The sequence below is a fragment of the Kogia breviceps genome, chromosome 9 (assembly GCF_026419965.1).
Source record: "Kogia breviceps isolate mKogBre1 chromosome 9, mKogBre1 haplotype 1, whole genome shotgun sequence".
Lineage (NCBI taxonomy): Eukaryota > Metazoa > Chordata > Mammalia > Artiodactyla > Physeteridae > Kogia > Kogia breviceps.
In genome coordinates, this window is record NC_081318.1 from 30,209,007 (window position 1) to 30,231,599 (window position 22,593).

Sequence of the window (22,593 nt, forward strand, 5' to 3'; positions counted from 1 at the left end):
GTCTTCCACAGAGAAAAACCCCTAGCTAGCCAATGTTAGTCACCTGACATGAAGCATTTATTTAAAATATTCAGAAAGGGAATGTCAACTAACAGGCAGTAACATGAATTTCTCTTTTCCTATCAACTTGAAGAACTTTTCCTTGGTGTTTTATTGTAAACTGTAGTATAATGCTTCTTCAGAATTTCAAGGATAACTTACATGAAAAGGATCAAATTGCTACTAAAGTATAATTTCAGTATGTTGTATTTAATAGTTTGAGATTATTCTTTCTCTAGATATATGAGTGTATATGTATACATGTGTGTATATACATATTTGGGAGAACTGAACAATTACTGCTATTATATATATCCAAGAAATGTCAAAAATTAAATATATTTTTCTCTAATAAAATGCAAATGTAGAGACATCTGGACAAATAAACCCAGAAGAAGTTATGGTTTATTTAGTACCTGAAAATTCTTCTACTTTAGTTATATCCTAGTTGAAAAATTAGTTTATCTAAATGAAATATTAATGTTTGATGCTATAGATAACTTAACAGTCTTCAATAATTCTTGAAATTTTTATTTTACTCAAATGGTACTTTACCATTTCACTGGATTGTTCAGCAGATTTCCATTAAGTAGCCACTATCAACATGGTCAACATTGATGTGAATGTTGAATCTTCCTTTAAATATCCTACTTCTTAAATAAAGTCTTCTTAATTACAGTATTGGGAGGATGGTGCTACTAGTCACAACTCCTACTCTATCCATATCATGTCAACCTTCTACTGCAGGAAATTTTCAAGCTTTTTCATTGGTTAGGATTTCAACAGAACTAACGGAAAGCAGGGAATTTATATTTAACATGCGAATGCAGAATACTTGATCTGGTATAAAGAAGTACTGCCAGAGCTTCTGCAGAAGTTGTAGACTTCAAAGGGCTGCTGTTTTAATGTTGTCTGAAGAATCTTAAAATGAAAGCATTAGGATGTTGGGTGACAATCCAGGATGATACTCTACTCGAAAGCAAAACTGCCAGAGTTTCCTGAAGAAATTAATAGCTCAGAAAGCATTTAGAATATATTTCAAGCTACTATAGCTTCAGTGAATGCATCGTCTTAGAAAAAGCTAGCAATACAAAGATCCCTGGTGATCAAACAGAGTGGGGAGCTCAGGATAGAGTGACATCAGCCACATAGTTATTTTCAGGCTTAGAGGTGAAAAGCAGAAACTACAGAAAAATAAACTATATAGGAGACCACTCGTAGTGCATGTACTATTTGTAAATTTTTCCAAAGGAGTAAGAAAAGATGAAGAACCAAGGTGAATCCAAATAAAAAAGTAAAGTCTTGGTAACAGATTACCTGTAAACCTAGTAAAGTATAGTGAGATTCTTAGGCTCTCTCTGCAACCTATATGATAAGGAAATGGCACATCAAGACTTTGAAAACAGAAGAACAGAACTGAGCAGAACTTACGATAACCTAATCATAAGACAACCATTGTTGATTTCCTAAAGAGAGAGAGAGATGATATTAAAACTATTCTCATGACAATTCAGTAATTCTGAATTTAATTTTTATTTATTTGTTTGATTCAAACATGTAACTTCTCAGTGACTCAGTTATCAGGTTTATCCATAATTGAATTAATTATTATAAATCAATCTCTTTTTGCTTGTATCCTGATTGAGCAAACCCAGCGAAGCCTTCTCTTTAAGATTCTTTTGGACCAGGAAGAACATAAATAAAAGAAATAAAATGTAGTATGATATTGTTAGAAGTAAAATACATGAATCCAGCTTTACCTACTGACCATCTGGCTGCTAGATGGTACTCAGGCAGGGATAATTATGCCTATGTATAGTTCTTGAAAGATGCAATTAGTTGTATGTGTTGCAAAAGCCCTAACTAGGTAACTGAAGAAAATAGTACAATCAAAAGAGATTCACAAGTCCCAAGTACTGCTACATCATTTCCTACTTACCATTTCCATAATACTGAGAAAGATACTATATTTCCAATCCTCAATCTCTTCTTCCGTAAATAATAAGTAATATAACCTATACATTATATGATGTTTGAGCATTCACTATGAAAATATAAAAGTAAAAAACAGGTATTACATGTTATTTTCTTGCTAGTATATTTTCAAATACTTCTTCGGTATCTTGGTGCTCTTTCTTCCTCTTTTCTTTTATGTATACCTATGTATCCAGGGTCTTTTCTTTCTATGTATACCTCCCCCTCTTTCTTTTATTCACACACACATATAGTCACACCCAAAGAGTGGATCTGACCAGGCTAACTTGATAGATAACTGTAGTTAGAACAGAAATATTTCTTCTTTTTAACTTCTTTTAGCATCGTTAAAATTGAACTGTAAAGAATTTATTGGGGTCACCAATATCTGTATCTGAGGCTAAGTTCTTGAAAATAGTGATTGCAAGAAAATAAGTTAAGATAGTCAACATATAACCAGGTATAAAGTAAGAGTAAAAAGATGTGTGCTTTTCCCCTTAGGTACTGTCTCAACAATCTTCAAAGATAATGGACAAGTAAAAATTTAAATTAAAAAAATACCATTTATGGTAGTATCTAAAAACATGAAATGCATAGGAATAAACTTATAAAAATATGCTCAGGATATTTACCTTGAAAACTACAGAACATTGCAAAGAGAAAGTAAAAAAGACATAAGTATTGGGACATACCATGGTCATGGAATAGATGACACAATACTATTAAGATGCCAAAATTTACCAAATTAATCTACACATCTAATGCAATATCAATTAAAATTTCAGAAGGGATTTTTGTAGAAAGTGACAAACTTAATCTAAATTTACACAGAATTACAAAGGGCCTATCATAGCCAAAAGAATTCTAATGAACATAATTAGAAGAATTGCACTATTTCATTTAAAGGCTCAATATAATGCTATAAGTGTAGTGGTACAGAAATAAGTGTCATATTAGCATAAATAGACATATTCACTAGTGGAATAGAATATGGAGTCCAAAAACTGACTCTTACACATGTGGTCAGATGATTTTCAATGAGCAAAGGTAACCAATGAGAAAGGGTAGTATTCTCAACAAACAGCACTGTCACAACTAGATGTCCATATTTAAATAAATAAATAAGGGGGAAAAAAGAGGTGAATCTATATCTGATTCTGATCCTCAGTGAATAAGAGCACCAAACTCCCTGTGGTGTGTGTGCATGTGCGTGTGCGTGTGCGTGTGCGTGTGCGTGTGTGTGTGTGGAGAGAGGTCATCCGTCACAACTAACTCATGAAGTAATAGGGAGTCCCATTTTGAGCTGAACACTAATGGAGTATAAAACAATTGCTAATACTGTGTTTGGATAATGCTAATCTTAAACTCTTTTGTTGTATATTCTTCATTTTTCTCAGACGATGTCTTTGGTGATCTTACTATCTTCACTATATGGTCTGTGGAAGTGTTATCATTTCCCATGTCTTCACATGTTGTATCATGGCATGCAGTGACTTGCAAACTTTTATCTCTAGATCAGATTTCTCTCCTGGGTTCCAGATATGTAAATTTGAATATCTCTTTGATAGACTCCTCTGGATATACTACTGGGACCTCAAGCCCAACACCCACCACAGATTCATCTCACTGTTTGTCTTCCTTCATTATGCCTGCCCCCCTTCACCCCATTCTGCTCTTCTTTTGTTCCCTGTATTGATGACTGATACTGCTTTTCACTCAGTTTCCAGAGTTACAAGCTCAACATTCATTGTTAACTCCTTCCTGACTTTCCTATCTCTTCAGTCATCAGGAGTTTAGGATTATAGTCCTTAGATATTTTTAAAAAACATCTTTATTGGAGTAAAATTGCTTTACAATGGTGTGTTAATTTCTGCTTTATAACAAAGTGAATCAGCTATATGTATACATATATCCCCATATCCCCTCCCTCTTGTGTCTCCCTTCCTCCTACCCTCCCTATCCCACCCCTCTAGGTGGTCACGGAGCACCAAGCTGATCTCCCTGTGCTATGTGGCTGCTTCCCACTAGCTAGCTATTTTATGTTTGGTGGTGTATATATGTCCATGCCACTCTCTCACTTTATCACAGCTTACCCTTCGCCCTCCCCATATCCTCAAGTCCATTATCTAGTAGGTCTGTGTCTTTATTCCCTTCTTGCCCCTAGGTTCTTCATGACCATTTTGTTTTTTTCTTAGATTCTATATATATGTGATAGCATACAGTATTTGTTTTTCTCTTTCTGACTTACTTCACTCTGTATGACAGACTCTAGGTCTATCCACCTCACTACAAATAACTCAATTTCGTTTCTTTTTATGGCTGAGTAATATTCCATTGTATATATGTGCCACATCTTCTTTATCCATTCATCTGTTGATGGACACTTCAGTTGCTTCCATGTTCTGGCTATTGTAAATAGAGCTGCAATGAATATTTTGGTACATGACTCTTTTTGAATTATGGTTTTCTCTGGGTATATGCCAGTATTGGGATTGCTGGGTCATATGGTAGTTCTATGTTTAGTTTTTTAAGGAACCTCTATACTGTTCTCCATAGTGGCTGTATCAATTTACATTCCCACCAGCAGTGCAAGAGGGTTCCCTTTTCTCCACACCCTCTCCAGCATTTACTGTTGGTAGATTTTTTGATGATGGCCATTCTGACCAGTGTGAGATGATACCTCATTGTAGTTTTGGTTTGCATTTCTTTAATGATTAATGATGTTGAGCATCCTTTCATGTGTTTGTTGGCAATCTGTATATCTTCTTTGGAGTAATGTCTATTTAGGTCTTCTGCCCATTTCTGGATTGGGTTGTTTGTTTTTTTGATATTGAGCTGCATGAGCTGCTTGTAAATTTTGGAGATTAATCCTTTATCAGTTGCTTCATTTGCAAATATTTTCTCCCAAAAGACCCCAAATAGCCAAAGCAATCTTGAGAAAGAAAAATGGAGCTGGAGGAATCAGGCTCCCAGACTTCAGACTATACTACAAAGCTACAGTAATCAAGATGGTATGGTACTGGCACAAAAACAGAAATATAGATCAATGGAACAGGAGAGAAAGCCCAGAGATAAACCCACGCACATATGGTCACCTTATCTTTGATAAAGGAGGCAAGAATATACAGTGGAGAAAAGACAGCCTCTTCAATAAGTGGTGCTGGGAAAACTGGACAGGTACATGTAAAAGTATGAAATTAGAACACTCCCTAACACCATACACAAAAATAAACTCAAAATGGATTAAAGACTTAAATGTAAGGCCAGACACTATCAAACTCTTAGAGGAAAACATAGGCAGAACACTCTGTGACATAAATCACAGCAAGATCCTTTTTGACCCACCTCCTAGAGAAATGGAAATAAAAACAAAAATAAACAAATGGGACCTAATGAAATTTAAAAGCTTTTGCACAGCAAAGGAAACCATAAACAAGACAAAAAGACAATCCTTAGATATTTTTGAACTAGACCTTTCTTGTCCATTTCTGCTGCCACTGCCTTGGTTCAGGCCCCCATTTCTTCAATGAGTGATTATAGGAGCCTCTTGGCTTGTCACCAGGATGACCTTTCAAAACTGTAAATCTGAATATGACAAGCTTCCTATAACCTTTCCTTGACTCCCCATCACCTACTTAATCAAGAACCTGAACAATCAAGTGAAAACTCTTCAGTATGACTCTCCAGCCTCACCTTTCACCTCTTACCTATTCATATAGTACTGTCCAGTAATATCAAATTATTTTAAATTTCTAGCATATATGAAGGTGTATCCTCTCATAGTTTCACAATGCACACTAATATATTAAGGGCTCTATGAAGACCTGTTATACAGGAACTTGCTTACTTTTTCTTTAAATTGAGAAGTTCCCAAATATATTGAACTTCTAAATTTCACTCCTTTCTTTACTCCTTGCCCAGGAGTAGCAATCACATCTCATAGGACTTTCTGAAGTTTTGATGACTACGATCTGGAAAATACTTATTTAATGGATGAAATCAAAATCACTTAGCCAGACATTCAAAAGACATTATTCTCTGACTCTCAGCTAGTTTTCTAGCCTTGTCCCTCCATACAGAAGCTCTTCATATATCTATACTCACTCTTATCTAAAAAAATCATTTTACTTTCTCATCTCTCTGTCTGAGCTCTGGGCATTTCTTCAGCCTAGAATGCCTCTCTGGCCCTGACCCATCCTTCATTATTCAGCTCAATTCCTCCCATTGGTTTAATGTGTGGCTCACCTCTTCAATGAAGTGATCTTTTTCTATGAACCCCTTTAGCAATTACTGCCTAAGCCATTACTTTGCAATTAATCATGTACTACTTTGTCACATATTTCTGATATTGACTAGAAAGTTATTTAAATTTTTAGCATGCATCTGTTTTGCTTTTCAATAAATGTCTTTAAACTCTTTGACCTATACCTGGATTCTCTTACTGTTCACCCAGGGCAAGTACATATATAGCAGGCACACCATAAATGGCTGATCTTTTGTTGCTGCTTCTAAACCAGCAGAAGGGATTTACTAAAATCATAAGCTTTTATATTAATGCAGTGAAAGAGAATTTCAAATGATGGGGAATTTACATATCTTATGTTGTGCAAACGAGGCTGACTTTGAGATTCCTAGAAGAAATAATGCATATCTTAAAGACAGTGCTTTGAATTTTATTTGAAATAATTATTCTTTGACAGGGAAAAATAACTGTATTCAAGAAGTAAAGACAAATTTCATCCATTACGATTAACTATTGATGCATCATAGTTACTTCATCAGATATTTTATACCTCTCCTATTCCACTGGAGAACAAATCAATTACATTAAAATATATTTTCTGTGTTTAGAATTGAATTCTAAAGTAGCACCTTTCTGCCTCCTACACAAGACAAATACACCTACCAGAAAGCACACAACTGAAAAATGAAAGCTACAAACAAATGAATTTTCCTTCATTTTTATCACTAACCAATACCTACCATAGCATGACAGAAACCAATAAACACTCAATGCAATTTACAGTTGCACTAGCATATGGTATTTCCCCAAGAGCTTTCCTGATATCTAAACCACTACCTTGAAAACTATTGAATCCTCCTACCTTCATTCTACATTTAATATCTGTCACGATTCTGCCTTTAGAAAGATAAATTAGTCATATGATGATAGGTAGTTCGGTAACTACCTGACAAATCAGACTTTAAAAAAATCTGTTGTTCTCTTAATTTTGATTTGGAGGTGACTTTTTTTTTTTTTTTTTTTTTTTTTGTGGTACGCGGGCCTCTCACTGTTGTGGCCTCTCCCGTTGCGGAGCACAGGCTCCGGACACGCAGGCTCAGCGGCCATGGCTCATGGGCCCAGCTGCTCTGCAGCATGTGGGATCTTCCCGGACCGGGGCACGAACCCGTGTCCCCTGCATCGGCAGGCGGACTCTCAACCACTGCGCCACCAGGGAAGCCCTGGAGGTGACATTTATTGTTATGAATTTGGCAGATATAACCTTGTAATGGTGTGCATGTAGCTGATATATTTTAGTGCTTATTTACTCATTTTACTTGAAATATTTATGTAAATATACATGGAAATCTGTTTTTTATAAATCTCACATTAAAAATTATTCTGTATTTTTGGCAAGTCATCAGAATAAGATGCCATCTTTGAGTAAGATGTATTTTCTATTACTCTTCCTTGTTTCTAAACCTCAGTTGTATCCATATCAATCCTCACCACTCAGTACACCTGGACCTGCCCAACTATCAGTCACTCTTGAGGAAGGTCGGGACACCCCTGGGATTTGCCACACGAGGTACTAGCCGTGACAGACTTTGTAAAGTCGGCTTGAAGTAGCACATGGTAAATGTTAACTTAAAAACTGAAAATAACAAATGATGTACTGGACTTACTTTAACACAATCTTTATTACATGTTTTGGCCTTTAAAATGCTAAAGCTATACTGGATATTTTTATTTCTGGTCCTTTTGAAAAAAATGTGGATCCTCTGCTTTCTCAAGATAAGTTGTGAAATTTAGATGGAGGCATTTAAATCCCAAATCCAGCAGCTTCTCTCCATCATCTTGTTAACTGCAAATAAACAGCATTCAAACTTTGTTAAATTTTTTCCCAAAAGGGTTTTTATACAGTCAAATATGAATTGGGGGGGGTGAATGAATCCACTTACATATTACAATCTTATTTCAACTTTACCTATATAGAATGAACTCCCTGATTTTATCTGCGGTGCCTATCACTATGCCTGGCATTTGTTATTTGATCCATCAATGGAGAGAGGGGGATACAAGAGGAAACATTCACAAAGAGCCCTGAAAAAAAATCAAGTGTAATACAAAACAATCCTACAGCTCTTTTCCAATATCACGCATTTCAAAAATGAATCTAAGAGAGGTTAAGAGCAACTCAAGTTATTGCTGGCAGAGCTGGGTCTAGAACCCTAGCCTGAAGCACAGGCTCTTGCCCCTATGGGATGCTACCTCCTCCCTGGGAGATAAGGACTGACAGGAAACAAGCACTTCTTCCCACTCAGTGTATTAGCATACCTTTTTTTTTCTTCACAAAATCTAGGGGTTTTTCTCATTTTCCTTGCTTTATGCCATTTCCTCATCTTTAAAACATGTTTAGAAAATTCAACAAGCTATAAACAGTATTTTTTTTATTAAGAGATGTGACATTAAGAGATGTCACAAATGTAGAGAGATTCAGTGTTTGCTGTATTCTACCAGCCATGCTGTAAAGGTTAGAAAAATGACATGTATTAATAAGACCCATGGCACTAATGAGAGGCTCTGGTGCCACATAGTATCTTAAAATCCTCCCCAGGGTTCATTACTATGCCATGTTGATCATGTCATTTTTAGTAAATTCAAGAGTGACTCATTCCTGGCTGACAGCTAAGTGCAGATACCGTTATGTTACCTCTAAAGCTCTGTCAGTGAACTTGTCAGAAAATAAAGCAGAGCCTCCTTACTAGGAAAACATAAACGTCCAAACTTCCCAGTTTTTTGTCTTAACATACTAAAATTTCCTGTATGCTCTCTACTGAAATATTAATTTTCAAGCATGGTCTAAACAAACATGCTTTACAGAAAAAAACACATCATTGTGCCTTCACACAAAGGCTGTATTATCCTTTTTGTCTTGGAAATAGATTTCTATTTTTACATTAGTTTCAACAATGTGCAAAAACCCTCAGAAATTTTTTTTTCAAATATCCTGATATTTTTATTTATTTCTTTATATGCAAAGAAAAATTAAATTTCTATTTCCCTAAACAGAAAAGACATTTTTTGTATCTGGGCAAAAATGCCTCTAAAATGTCTCTTTGATAAATTGTGAAATATGAGTGTTGATACGTAATTATCCTAATGTGTGTTTTTCCCAAAGATGATATGTTCTTACTTTAAGTGCTTTCATGCGGTTAAAATTCTGCATGTGGAATCATTTTCAGTCATTTGAAAAAACGTTGAATTGTATTCTGTGTTGGTGACCAGGTAATGTGGGTAAATTCCTGAACCAATCTGTGGCTGTGTCAAATCTGGGGCATCTTCTTACCTGACAGTGAGAAGTCTCCTTCACACACCTATGGTCATAAATATATAGTTCAGTTTGGGTTAATCTCTGAAAAGGAGAGCTTATCAACTCTTGGGAGCTTTGGCTCAGTCATCTTGTCATTTGGACAGTGCATGAGAGAAAGCCAGCCTGCTGAAGAAAAGAAAATCATGGAAATATGGAGGAGACAGAGACAGAAGACGGATGCATACATTCCCTGAGGTCCTGACCACTTCCCAATTCTTGCATGCAATCCTGAGGTCATTCTGCATGCTTTGATTTTTCTGAGACAATTTATATTTAATCAGTTAACCATTTATTTCTTGTTTGCTTTGCATTGCTTTGCTACTTAAGCTTTCTCGATTTGGTTTCTGTTACTTGTAAATAGAGTCTTATTTGGTAGCCAGGCCTCAACTGTTGTTGTTGGTGGTGGTGTATGTGTGAAAATGACATAAGGATAGATTCGTTTTTTTTAAATAAATTGGACTGCCAGAAATAAGGCTGTGGTAGAATGGGACAAACTACAGATTAATGGGATGAAAAAATTATAGGTATCCATCAGGCTGGGTCCATCAGGGAAGATGCCTCCAGAAGTCAATGGACAAAATCTATTAGGGTAGAATATTTTATCAGAGAGGTTTTACAGATAGACAGTTCATGGTAAAAGAGGAGGGAGGAAGGATATTGTGCAATGTCATAGCTGAGAATATGACTGCTCGTGGTGACTGAGATCTAGGGAGAATACAGTATTTAAATTTGGGGCTGTTCCATTTGTGGCTATAAATATAGATACCTTGAAAGGTGCTGTTACAACAGAGCTCATCTGCTAAAAGTGGGTTATAAAATGGAGTCTGGTTGCAGAAAAAAGGTTAAGCGCTCGAGTACAGAAACTCCGTGGTTCTCGACCAGAGGCGATTTTGCCCCTTTGGGGATATTTGGCAACATCTGGTGACCTTGTTGGCTGTTACAACCAGAGTAGGGGTTTATTAGTGACATCCAGTGGGCAGAGGCCATGGATACTTCTCAGCATCCTGCATTTCCCAGGATGGCCCTCCACAATAAAGGATTATCTGATCCAGACATCAATAGCGCCGAGGCTGAGAAACCCTACTTAACCAATAAATAAAAACAAGTGGAATATTTCAATACTTCAGAGTGAATCTCCAAATTCCAGGTTCAGAGTCCTCCTGGTTCTCAACTGTGGAGTTAAATCAGTTTCAGATATTGAATAAGGGTTGTGGGGAGAGGAGCTTATCCTTGATTGAGTCAAGGTCCACTCCCAACTGGCACATTTAGTCCCTGCAGTTATTTTGTGTGTTGTTTTTATTTTTATTAAAAAAATATTTTTCTAGTCATTTAAAAAATATTTTTATTGGAGTATAGTTGCTTTACAATATTGTGTTAGTTTATACTGTACAGCAAAGTGAATCAGCTATACGTATACATATATCCCTCCTTTTTTGGATTTCCTTCCCATTTAGGTCACCACAGAGCAGTGAGTAGAGTTCCCTGTGCTATACAGTTGCAGTTATTATTATTATTTTTTAAGAAGATGTTGGGGGTAGGAGTTTATTAGTTAATTTATTTATTTTTGCTATGTTGCGTCTTTATTTCTGTGCGAGGGCTTTCTCTAGTTGTGGCAAGCGGGGGCCACTCTTCATCACGGTGCGCGGGCCTCACACTATCGTGGCCTCTCTTGTTGCGGAGCGCAGGCTCCGGACGTGCAGGCTCAGTAGTTGTGGCTCACGGGCCCAGTTGCCCCACGGCATGTGGGATCTTCCCAGACCAGGGCTCGAACCTGTGTCCCCTGCATTAGCAGGCAGATTCTCAACCACTGCGCCACCAGGGAAGCCCTGCAGTTATTTTTATATATTATTTTTCTCAGCCTATGGCTAGCCTACAGATATAGGACCCAACCTAACTGTACCTCAGTCGCCTCAGAGGCTTGTCAGTACTGGGTTCTCGAAGGCTTAAAGCAATTGCATCCTGACACACTAAGCCAAAACACAGAATTGGCACAGTGGCCTATTTCATTGCATGCCATAGCAGAAATACTAAGCTAGGAGCACCATACTATAACAAGAATATTACAGAAAGAGAAAACATTTATAAGACTTCTAATTTGATATCTAATAACTTGAAAAGTCAATATAAACTGAAATATGAAGATGATTCTATAATTTTACTTTTAAAAAGAAATACAGGAAAATGTTGATGTGTCAGTGCAGAGGTATTTCATCTACCCTGGCTCTGCATTAGGCCTAGGGATGTGTATCTATTTGTGCTGTACAAAGATTCTGAATGATGCAAAATTTCAGAGAAGTACCCTTACACACAATCACCAAAATATGGGAACTCAGCAATTTTGTTTGACTGACTCTCCAGGAAACAGCATAAGAATGCTCCTACCTTTGACTCCAATACTCACTGTTTTAGTTTCCTATTGCCGCTGTAACAAATTACCAAACCCTAGTGGCTTAACAAATTTATCATCTTACACTTTTGGAGGTCAGAAATCTGAAATGGGTCTCACTGGGCTACTTTCCTTGCTGGGGCTCTGGAAGAGAAACCATTTTCTTTCACTTTCCAGGTTCTACAGGCTTCCCCTATTCCTTGGGCCACGTCCTGCTTCTAGCATCAAAACCAGCGATGGTCTGAGCCCTTCTCAGGATGACATCCCTCTGGTTCTTACTCTCTGCCTCACTCTTTCCTCTGTAGGGACCCTTGGTCCAACAGGACAATACAGATAATCTACTTATCTTAAGGTCAGCCCTTTGCCACGTAACATAACGTTTTGATAGATTCTGAGGATTAGACTGTAGGCAACTTTGTGGGAGACCATTACTATTGCTACCACATTCACTTAGAAAAGCATTTTACAAATAAGTAGATACAGCTTACTAAGCTGTATTAGTCACAGAATCAAGCTTTGGCATTTGAAATAGAATAATTACATCAGACATTTAAAAAAAGATAGTAAGCAAAACCTTGAGGCTTTAAAAGAATTTCTTGATCTTGTAGAAAACTCATTTCTTAAAACAGTCTAACTTTTGGAACGTTCACAAAACAAATGTAATTTAGGAATGAAGGATTCTCAGGATAACATGACATTATCAAATAGTTATTAATTTTATTATTGCCATAACACTAAGCATGGGATTTCTAATTTTATTAACCTTTTGATATGTCACAAAAATCCTGCCCACACTCCAGCTCTCCACCCCTAAAAATGTAATTCTCTTTAAAAAACTACAGAAGTTAAAAATACTCCTCCTTCCTACATGGGGAGTAAAATCAAAGCAAGTGCTATAGAGGACAGGGTGAATACTGCAGTCTTGTACATGATCCTTCACATTGGTGATGAGGAACTCTGAGATGACATTTCAAAGATACTGACAAACTCAGGATCATGGATATTAATAATAGAGTTGATAGTTTTCTACAGAATGAAACTACCCCTTGCAAGAAGTATGCTTTAGCCTTTGATTCACTTATTAATTTAGTAGAAGGGGTGCAGGAAATCACCTAACTGCCTCACACATTTTTAGGAGAAAAAATTAAAATGACATAAAGGTAGATCAATAATGCATTTTTCTAGGAAACCAAGAGATTTCCATCACATCCATTCTATAGTGACAACTTCCCTTTAAATTATCACAAACCCTGATGAACATAATGATGCCTCTAAATAGAAAAAAAAAAAAATACTCGATTTTTTCTTTTTAAGACATCAAGGAAATGAACAGTGCATTTAAAAATGCTTACATCTTAGGGGCTTCCCTGGTGGCGCAGTGGTTGAGAGTCCGTCTGCCGATGCAGGGGACACGGGTTCGTGCCCCGGTCCGGGAAGATCCCACATGCCGTGGAGCGGCTGGGCCCGTGAGCCATGGCCACTGAGAATGCACATCTGGAGCCTGTGCTCCGCAACGGGAGAAGCCACAACAGTGAGAGGCCCGCGTACCACAAAAAAAAAAAAAAAAAAAAAAAAAAAAGCTTACATCTTAAAAAAAAATAAATTAATTAAAAAATTTAATAAAAATGCTTACATCCTATAATAACAAAATGATAATGAGGACTGCAATAAACACTTTAGCACTTAATAGGGGTTTCCTTTATCCCAATACCTAAGTTATTCTAGAAAACAAAACCAAGCAAATGTATCTTTTGTAAGGTACAAAAAGTTCATGAATTTAAATAACTATTTAAAGCTACAGAATAGGAGAGGTTATATGGTATAGGTAATTGTCAGCTGAGTTGCATGAAAAATAAGGAGTGTGAGATGTGTGTTACTGAAAACAAATGCCATATATCTTACCTATCCTTTTATCTATCTATCTATTCTATCTCTCTATCTCTCCATCTATCTACTTACCTATCTATCTATCTGTCCCTCACGTGCATTTTGAGGTCCTGGAAGGCTGAGAACATGTCTGTATTTCTTACATCCCATACAATGCCCAGCAGTAACTTGATCTTAGAGGGCAACATTGTTTTTGCTGACTGCATTCTGCAGTACTGAATACTGACATTATCAGATATAGTAAAGTGATTAAATGACAAAGAGCTCTAATATAAATTTTTAAATTGCCAATCCATTGTTATCTAAGTTAAGTATATTCTATATTTCAAGTAATGCTTCCCAATTTTATTTATCACACTGATCTAATTAAACACCATTGGCCCAGAGTAGCGAGTACTGACTGGTTCCCTAACTCAACTGTAATATCATGGGAAGGTTTAGCACTTCATTAAAATTATAACCTCATCTGCTGCTAGCTCAATCATCTAATAATTTAAAATATGTAGATTGTGTAAGTAAACAATATAAAAGGATAATCTGTATAAAATTTTAAAAATTGCAGGTACATTTTAAGTCCATGGGAACATAAAAAAATGCTGGAATTTATTTATCAAAGTTTCCCCTGCTAAGCAACAAAATGAAGCATCTTTGGATGGTAATGAAAAATTTCACTCTCAGGTACAGTAGAATGTGATAATACTAACCTTAAAATAGCAACCAGCTTGCAATAACTGAAGGAAGAAACTACTGTGCCATTAATCTACATAATGTAACTGATTTGATACTGCCTTTTCTAATCTCTCTCACAGCTTAAGACAAAATACCATGTTCCAATTGAGAAAAAAATATTTATTAAAAAAACCTTTCAGTACATAGAAAAGAAGCATTCATGCTTCTCAAAAGCTGGACTATACTAGGCTGTAAGATTACTACACTGTTCCTTGCTTTCTGTGTACCTTGCTTTCTGTGTTCTAGTCAGCATCCATTTTGTGGGAAAGGGATGAACAGGGAAAGCTCCCTTAATTTAGTTCCTTTCATCTGAAGATTTCAAAAGCTTTGCTCATGGCTATTATTTACAGTCGCTGAATAAACGGGAGCACTGAGCCAATGGGAAGCTATAACCATTCTGTAAATGAATTACAAAGCAGTAGAATCTTGTTAAAACAAGTCGGAATGTAAAATGTCTTAGGCGTCCTGCTCAATTGTGAACTCATCTTCCATTTTTCTAAGCAATTTCTCCATTTTAGAACTTTATTCTGACATTTTAAGATTAATAATGACCTTGCTCACTTGTTCACAGAGAGTCATTGGCCCCTGATTGTTTTTAGAAATGTAAGCCAGCAAACGTGCTACCTATGTGGGTATGCATGAAAAAGTGGGTGGGGAGAGGGTGTATGACATTATGACATGCAATTTGAATGTGCTTTAGGATATAAATTGTGCAGAGGAAATAAAAGGAGAGAAAAATAAGTCTTTAGACTGAAAACTGATGGAAAAGGAATAGAGGAAATTACTATTAAGTTTAGAGGGTTAGAATACCTAAAAAAGCAAGTCTACGACAAAGTAATTTTGGACAGGAGGCTACTAAGAGACATGGGGAGAGGAGTTGTGTGCAAGAGGCAGAAACGTGTGGAGCTAAAGATGGGGGACAGAAAGATATGACTCCTAATAAATACAATAAAAACTTTTCATTAATGAAACATCTATGAAGGCTTTCTAAAGTCATGGCTCCCACACCAGGCCAATCATCTGAACCACCTAAAGAATGCTCATAAATCAATTCCCATCGTGTGCTCCCCGGAGATACTGATTTATTAGATCTGGCTTAGAGTCCAAGAATTTGACCAATATTTTTCAAAGATTCTGGGGAATCTGAAAGTATAAACATTTTAGACGATCTAACCTTCCACTATGACCAATACCTAAGAAGCATATCCAACTCTGGGAGCAGCAGATACTTTGCTAGCTCCCATCAACTAACATTGAGAAACTTAAAATAGGAACTGAGGAAGGATGGGTTTGTCCAGGTATCTGAAGTCACACTCAGAGTTTTCTGGTGTCAGTATGCTTGCATGATCTGTATCTTGAGATGCTCTTCTGTTACCTGGCCTAGATTTTTTCTCCCTGCTTATTTCTTGGCTAGTGACCCCAATGCAGCCCAACTGGAAGACTAGACTTTATCTGGATCCTTAGGCTGTCCTGCAGTCTGCCCACATTGTCAAGTTTGTCTTTAGCTTTACCTTCTACTCATGCAAACCTCACACATCACACAGACACAGAATCAGGCAAAGTTTGAGCAAAGCCTTTCACCAGTGTGCCCCATGAGCCCCTCAGGACTTTTCTTCAACTGTTCAGTCCTCACTCACTCTGACCCTCTCAGTTCAGAATCAGTGAACAACAGCCCAATGATTTTGTGGAAGTTTACCTAAATCAAGAAGAGTTCTTACTCACATGAATGATATTCTATCAATTTTTTTAAAGAGTGATCTTTGCTCTTGAAGCAGAAACACTGGTGGCCTTGTTAAGATGCATGTTCTCAGGCTGCCTAACCTATGGAATTAGAATCCATGTGTGCAGAAGTTATCTATTTACATTTTAAAACTAAATTTGCAGGTAATTTTTCTGCACATTAAAGTTTGAAAATTGTTAGAAAACACAGAGGTCATTTAATTAATTAGATATTTACTTCGTTAATCGATTCCATAAACAACAATTTATTGCCTTCCATGTGCCAGGTACTAGATAGGCTCTGGGAGTGTAAAGATGGTTTGAAAAGAAAGTAATGCCTTCCAGTATGGAAGACAGACAAGTCAATAGATGATGGAAATAGAGCATGATTGGTGTTGTGATAAATAAGCACAGGGCCATCTAGGCATGTGGAAGGTTTAGATGTTTTGGAACGTGGTTGTCTGACAGCTGTGCACTATGATCACATGAGTTTGCTTTAATGGGGTGCCAGTTGTTTTCTGTCTACTTTATACACTTTAAAAAAATCACAAAATGCTTCTTTAAAATTTTTCCAATGAGACCACAGTGTTTCTCCTTATTGTACAGCGCTTTTGCATTTAGATATTTTTAAATGGCATCGGGCTTCCCTGGTGGCGCAGTGGTTGAGAGTCTGCCTGCCGATGTAGGGGACGCAGGTTCGTGCCCCGGTCCGGGAAGATCCCACATGCCGCGGAGCGGCTGGGCCCGTGAGCCATGGCCGCTGAGCCTGCGCGTCCGGAGCCTGTGCTCTGCAAAGGTAGAGGCCACAACAGTGAGAGGCCCGCATACCGCAAAAAAAATAAAAAATAAAAAAAAAAAATAAAATGGCATCATTGTTGATATAGAAAATTGTGTTCAGTTGTAACTTTAAAAATATCAAAACAGAAGAGCCACATTAAGACAACCAAAATGCTTTGACCTCTATTTTTGCTGCTACTCAGTGAGGTGATTATAATGTTTTGAGATAATATAACTGAGTTGTTAAGTGTTTCATAGCTTTCCTGAAATTTTAATTTACATAATTAGTTTGGGATAAATTACTTACCGGAAAAATGCATACAGAAATTATTATGGGAAGAATGACAGTATAAAAACCAAATCTGAACTATCTATACATTACTTGTTACTAGGTTTTTCCAGATGTTTGAGTTACATGAGGTTTTAGAAAATATGGGACATTTTAATACAATACTTCCAACACTATATAAAGATTTAAGGTTTTATATCATATCACATAAGTGACAGGACATACAATATTTATTTTTTAAGAGTAAAAGTAAAAACCAAGTTTTTTCAAGTGGAAGAAGCCCATGATCAAACTTTTCTTTCTCTAATGCAACGTAAGCACCATGAATACGCCACAGACTCTGCCCACAGAATCCACTGTGTTGTCAGGGAGACAATATGGTGTGACAAGTGCTCTGATAGTTGCCACTGAACCAAATATACTATGAAAATATTAAATATTGTGTTGTATACAAAGTATTTAAATTTTGTGCCTCACCTGTGTAGAATGTATGATAGCCACCACTAAAGGGAATACAAAATGAATAAAGCCCTAATATCTAGTAAATTGGACGAGATGAAGACATATACACTATAATCTCAGTAAACGTAAGGTAGATCTCAAGAGGAAGTACAAGCAAAGAGCTCAGAAAAGGGTGAGAATGACTTTAGATGGGGTGATAAATGAAGGCTTCATAGACGGGAGAGAACTGAGATGAACCTCAGCATGGCTATCTAATAAATGTAAGGATAATAACAACGGTGTTCATTATTGCTATCACTTATTGAATGCCTTCTATTGACCAGCCACTCAACTAAGTTCTGGGCTAAAAAGTTCTTATGAACAGCCCCATTTTGAACTAGATGTTACTCTCTTCATTTTACAAATGAAGAAATTGTAGTTATTAGAGTTTAAGCAATTCTGCCTAGGTCACGCAGCATTATTGAAGAGCCTGGATGCCAACCCAGGTATCTCTGACTTAAACCCATGTATTTTATGCCACACTGCCCTGCAACCCTGTCCTAACAACTGGACCTAAATACAAAGAAAATCTGTGAAAAAATAAAAGGGTATTCAGATAGATCAGTGGTCTTCAGCTATTTGGTGTTATAATCTACTAAAAGGAACTGATGAAAAGCATGGAGTCTCTCCCTAGAAAAGTACCTGTTAAACACATCGACTTACAATTTTTAAAAGTTTTCCCCTTGAATCTGAGATGAGAATCTGATGAAGACTATGGATCTTCATGTCTCCAAATTGTTGCCCATAAATTCGGTGCATTCACTGGCCCTCTCATGTCTCTGGGATCCCTGTACCTCAGGATTGGGATCCCAGGAGAGGATGGTACTCTAGACCACAGGTAGTAAAATGGTAAAGGAGCTTATTCTGTAATAAGGTTTCTTTGCAAACTCAGATCTTTACTTATTCCCTTCTGTTCAACCAACACACCCAGTAGGTACGATAATCTAGCTTCTCTCCATTGTCACCACTGCTAAGACTTGGCCTCTATCAAGTGGCCTATTCTAACAGTTTCCTCATTATTTTCTTACTACAAGTTTCTCCTCCACTCTGGTCTATTCTCTACATTGCTTTATGGTATTTTTATTATATGAACAGTTCGTCACTCTCTTATTTAAAAACCTCTTTTGCTAGCATAAATAACAAAAGTAAAAAATCAACAAATGGGACAACATCAAATTCAAAAGCTTCTACATGGCAAAAAAAAAAGAAAGTCAACAAAATGAAACAGCAGCCTATAGAATGGGAAAAATTTTGCAAACCATATTTTGAATAAGGGGTTAATATCCAAAATATATAAAGAATTAACATATATGAATAACAAAAAACCCAAACAAAATCTGATATTAACATGGGCAGACGAGAACATCGAAATGGCCAACAGGTACATGAAAACAGTGCTCAACATCACTAAACATCATGGAAATGCAAATTAAAACTAGAGTGAGATATCACCTCACACCTATTAGGACGGCTATTATCAAAAAGACAAACAGATGCTGGTGAGGATGTGGTGAAAAGAGAACCCTTATACACTATTGGTAGGAATGTAAATTAGTCCAACCACTAGGAAAAACTATATGGAGGTTCCTCAAATATTAAAAATATATCTACCATATGATCCAGCAATTCCATTTCTGGGTAAAAATCCAAAGGAAATGAAAACAGGATTTTGACGAGATATATGCACACCCATATTTATTGCAGCATTATTCACAACAGCCAAGATATGGAAATAACCCAAATGCCCAGCAATGGATAAATGGCTAAAAAAGATGTGGTACATATATACACAATTGAATACTATTCAGCCATGAGAAAGGAAGATATCCTGCCATTTATGGCAAGGATGGACCTTGAGCACATTGTGCTAGACAAAGTAAGTCAGACAGAGAAAGACAAATACTGTACAATATCACTTATATGTAGAATCTAAAAAAGTCTTATCTGTACAAAAGAGTAAAATGATGGTTACCAGGGGATGGGTGGGGGAATTAGACTGATGGTGTTTAAGGGTACAAACTTGTAACTAGCAGTAAATAATAAGCCATAGGGATCTAATGCACAGTACAAGAAACATAGTCAATAATACTGTACTATAATAATGTAATGTGATAAATATTGCCTCAGTGGCAATCATACTACAATATAGAAATGTATCAAAGTAAAAAAACCTATTTCGCTTGCTTTTTACACTAATTATGGAACTTATCAAGGTATGGGCCACTCAGTATTCCACAATGTGGTCCCAAATCATATTTCTCTTTCATTTAAAAACCAACCAGACCTGTGTGGGCCGCTGCCATCTCCCAGGCGCGGACATGGCACTCGACCCCACAGAGCCGCATCTCAGACGAGTCGAAAAAAATGTTTTGATTCCTAAAATAATGAGAGAAAAGGCCCGAGAGAGATGTTCTGAACCAGTTCAAGATTTCACTAAATGTTGCAAGGACTCTGGAATCCTTGTGGTAGTAAAATGCCAGAAAGAAAATTCTGCATTGAAAGAATGTCTAACTGCTTACTATAATGATCCAGCCTTTCATGAAGAATGCAAAATGGAATACCTGAAGGAAAGGGAAGAATTCAGAAAAACTGGAATTCCTACCAAGAAAAGGCTGAGGAAGCTTCCCACAAGCATGTAGGCAAATATTCAAATGATACTCAGGAACACCAATGTTCATGGAAATCACAGTCACCTGAAATGATGGACTCAAGGAAGTTTGGACTCAAGGATAAAGTTTGCTTTATCCTTAATAATGGAAATAATTTTATCTGAAATAAAGATTTTTTTTAACTTAGAAAAAAATTAAAAAATAAAAATCAACCAAACAAATACCTATTCATTATTTGAACAATATACATTTGTTTATGTTTACTTTTCTTATTTTTTCCTTTACTTTTCAATAAACTCCTACTTATACTATTAGAGCTAGTTCAAGTAGCTTCTCTGTGAAGCTTCTACCAGCTTCCACACCCACCCACTCACTCACTCACTCACGGGACACTTTGTTCAGGTATCTCTTGCAGCCATGTTTTACAGTAATGGATCTATTTTATGTAAGTATACTTTGCAGAGATGTAAGGCTAAGGTCACGGCCCATTGATCTTTGTATCCCAGTTATCCAGCACAGTGCCTGGAATATAGTGTGTGTTCAGTAAATAATTTTTTATATACAAAAGTGAATGAAAGATGAATGAATGAATAATCATTGAATAGAAGCTTCATATTATATCCAGGATAGTTCTCAATGTACATTTTTATCTAGTTTGCTTTTACAAAATTTATTAGTGTTACTTTCAATTATCACTTCTACTAGAACAATGTCATTATTTTGTTGTTAAAGGAAACTGCACACACACACACACACACACACACACACACACACACACACACACATTTATCCCAGTACTGCTGCTACGCAGTCAGAAAATGGCCAATTTTACAACCAGCTGGTTGACATGTAATTACTTATAATATATCTGGCAGGCAAAAGAGAAATACATATATATATATAAACTGTTCAAGCTCTTGGAAGCAGTGATTCAGTTTTTAGAAGGTTGTTCACCATAAATAATTGTATTTAATCATTTAACTCTAATCTTGTTTAGTACAGCAATATTCTTAAACAGATAAATAAAACCTTGAGATATCTGAAATTTCTAACTAACATGATAATACAGAAGAATATTTAATCATATGGGGAAATGTTAATTACACATTGTTAAGTTAACAATGAGTTACAAAACAGTATAGATACTAGGATGAAAGACACTTGAGTAAAATATACATTGTGGAGTCTAGGAAGACATTTAAGAGAAAACAACACTGGAAAACAAATTTATTATTTTCCCAAGCACTAGCTGTAGAATCATGTGTTTGTGTGTGTATGAAACTTTAATAAAAACATGCCCCACATGCCATAAAATGATTACAGATGTATGATAAATGCTAATTTTTATGAGAGCCCCCAGGGAACTTTAAATTATTAGTAAAAATACAATTATACCACTTTATTCCTTCCTTCATTCTTTTCCTTTAGTAACCTATGGATGAGAGTCTAATAGGTGTCAACACTGTGCTAAATTCGTAATGACCAAAATGTTTTACTACCCTCATGAATCCCAAGTTCTAGCTACTAAGCAGTGCCTAAGAAAATAACCATATGTATTTACAAGGTACTATGGAAATTTATGGAGGTAGGAGGGGAAACGGTTAGAAAATTGAGATGAATTGGACTTTAAAGTTTGAATTAGGCTGACTTGACGGAGAAGAAAACCAGTGTCTCAAAAGAAGCAGCAAAGAGCAGAGGCACACTGGGGGTTCAAAGGAAGTTTTGGGTGGGAAAAGTGAAGTGTCCTCTGTGTCTGGTTTTCCATTGACCCTAAGAACTACAGGAGATAAATCTGGAAAAGAAAAATGGGCAAAAGTGAACAAAACACACACTAATGGATTTTCATTTCATCCTATATAATAAAGAGCTAGAGAATGCTTTCATTTGTTAGTTTGTTTACCACAGAATGTTTTTATTTGTTGTTTGCTTATGCAGTAGGTAGATAGGTGGAAGGGAGGTAGGCTCGTTGCCTGGCTGCTTGGCTGGTTGGTTGGTGATTTTAGTAGAGAAGTAAAACAATCAGAAATTTAAGAAAGATGACCAACAGCAATAAAGATGAACTGACCAAAACCACCATGATAATCACTA

At 36.5% G+C, this 22,593-nt stretch overlaps 1 protein-coding gene and 1 pseudogene across 1 annotated transcript in view; one reads left to right on the top strand and one right to left on the bottom strand.

Moving 5' to 3' along the window:
* Positions 1 to 22,593, bottom strand: part of KCND2 (potassium voltage-gated channel subfamily D member 2) — a 474,380-nt gene that overhangs the window by 319,113 nt on the left and 132,674 nt on the right. The gene's annotated exons all lie outside the window — the stretch shown is intronic.
* LOC131762609 (COX assembly mitochondrial protein homolog pseudogene) lies at positions 20,215 to 20,601 on the top strand (annotated as a pseudogene).